The following is a 2,845-nucleotide window of genomic DNA, read 5'->3' on the forward strand; positions in this document are numbered from 1 at the left end:
GCCTTTCTTAAATGGTTAGCAGCGCCTCCACCACCAGTCTGGTATTTTGTCAGGGCAGCTAAGGCTTCTGGTCACCAATTCCAACAGTGTGGGGTTCTTTTCCCCCCACATCACCAAGCGATTCTCCGACACCAGCTGGGTAACCTACAATTCAGCTCAATTCTGACATGCTCTCCCTGGAGATGGGATCAGATCCCACAGGTTAGGGGGTTCCGTCTGACGAGACTGAACCGCCCCCCTACACACACACACACACACACACACACACACACACACACACACACACACACACACTTCAGATACCAGTTACAAGCCCAAGTTGTCACCTGTGCTTTCGACCATAGGGCTGTAGATTGGAAGTTCCAACGACTCCTTCCTTGGGTTCAATTAATTTGCTAGAGCAGCTCCCAGAACTCAGAGAAATATTTTACTTACTAGATTGCTGGTTTATTATGGAAGGTTACAAATCAGGAAAGGCCAGATGGAAGAAATGCATAGGGCAATATAAGCGGGAAGGGACACGGAACTTCCGTGCCTTCTCTGAGCACCATTCTCCCCAAATCTCCACGTGTTCACCAACCAGGAATCTCTCCAAAACCTGTCCTTTTAGGGTTTTATGGAGGCTTCATTACATAGCCGTGATTAATTAAATCATTGGCCAGTGGCTATTAATTCATTCTCCAGTCCCTCTCCACTCCCTGGAGGTCAAGGGTGGGACGGAAAATTCCAAACCTCCAATCACATGGTTAGTTCTCCTGGCAAGCAGCCCCCATCCTTAGGTGATCCAGGTGCTTTCCAAAAGTCACCTCATTAACAAAACAAAAGACATCTTCCTTGCTGCCATCACCCAGGAAATTCCAATAGTTTTAGGAACTCTGTGCCAGAAACCGGGACAAAGACCAAATATATATTTCTTATTATGAATCACAATATCACAGCAGCACAATCAAACTAATACAGGGACATACTTGGAACCAGAAAGGAGACACCCTAAATTCAGGTGTTACCCCAGCCTACGCTTTGTCTTCTTTGTTTATTTTATATACTTAGTGCAGCTGATCAAGAACTAGAGCAAAAGTCCTCATGTTTTCTGCAGAATCCTTTCATATGCTTCAAAGATTATCGAGGACCCCAAAATGCTTTCCATCATGTGTATTATAGCCTTTAAGACTTACCATATTAGAGATTAAAACTGAGACATATAAAAAGTCTTTATTCATTAAAAAAAAAAACAATAAACCCATTACATCCTTAAAACTGAGCCAATTTTTTAAATGAAAAAATAACATTATCCAAAACAAGAAAAGTAATAAGAAGAGTGGTATTATTTTACATTTTTTCAAATCTCTTTAATATCTGACTTAATAGAAGACAGCTGGATTCTCATGTCTGCTTCTGATTTCAATTTGTTGCCATATGTTGCTTTGGTTGAAAATTTGAAGAAAATCTAGCCTCACATAGATATGTAATTGAAAAAGGGAAGAGTATTTAATAGCCTTTTCAAATTACATTCTTTTCTGATACTACACCAAAACTTGACAAGTAGTAGTATCTTAGGGGTTAGGGACTCTGTAGATTCTGAAACCATATTAACGAACTTTCATACTCTGTTACATTAAACTCCACGGTTCTGTCTTAAACCCTGAACAGATCTTTTACCCATGCATGAATATGTAACATTATGCATTGATCATTTGAGGTATTGATTCTCTAAGCTATGCAGATCTTCCAAATATTGACACATTTCATTACACCATAGCCCCAAATTCACATTTGTTAATATTACCACTGAATTCCTCAGAAGAACCTTTAAGTATTGGGCAGTTGTCAAGCTCACAGCAATAGATACAAATTTTCCAAAATTTCACAGTGTTATTTTGCAATGTTATTTTGGGTCTTCAGGAATTAGCGTCAGTTCAGAGCCAGTGTCCTGTAACCCCCCAAAGTCTGATTATTTCTCCTTCCTCAATGCATGGTCACTCTGTTAAATGGCCACAGGTCCCTTTGGAGAGGGCTTGGAGGCAGACGGATGGTATAAATTTCGGCAGTGTGGCAGGTCCTTCCTCTGGCTGCTCCTTCATTCCTAGGGCTCTGGGTCTGTGAACTGGCTCCAATCTGGGAATTGAGTGGCTTTGACTTTTGGTGATTTAACTCAGACTTCCACTTACACAGATCAAGTAAAAATTTAGCAGAAAGCCTATCTATTTCTCTTCTGGGGACACCCTTATCAATTAGCCAACAACATAGCTCTGAGTCAGACTGTTCTGATTACTGCTTTGACTCTGTTGTCTATGGTGGTGACCACACCCGTGTTGCCTGTGGCAATTAAGTGCCCACACCTGGTTCCTGACACCCTGTCTCGCACCATGTTCATTCTGATAGGGATGCTGGGGGGTGGGGGGCTTGTCCCAGTAATTTATTTCTCAATGCTGGACCCTCGCAGAGTGGGTAAACAGATTTTACATGATAAATCCACTCTATCATTCCAACCTCTCTAAGCTTTTAGATACCTTCCTCTGTAGGATACTAAGAAGCTCTGCCATTTGACTTCATTTAGAGTAGGTCAACTTGGGGTCCATGTTTCAGTCAACCAACCAATCATACTGTTGGAGTTATTCCTAGCCTCCTGAGCTTAAGCACTGAATTTGGATTCTCTGCTTATGAGGCTCTAGCAATACATTTTGCCTGATTATATATTCCTTCCTCTTTGATCCCACACCCTTAAGATGCATTCCCACATGTACTCTGCAGGTTTCCATCAGTATAGTTTGACCAAATCATCGGATTCTTTGGGTGTGTATTATACTTCCTAATGGGCCACGCTTTGTACCTTTGAGGACACCTG

This window comes from Physeter macrocephalus, chromosome 19 (genome assembly GCF_002837175.3).
Source record: "Physeter macrocephalus isolate SW-GA chromosome 19, ASM283717v5, whole genome shotgun sequence".
NCBI classification, from domain to species: domain Eukaryota; kingdom Metazoa; phylum Chordata; class Mammalia; order Artiodactyla; family Physeteridae; genus Physeter; species Physeter macrocephalus.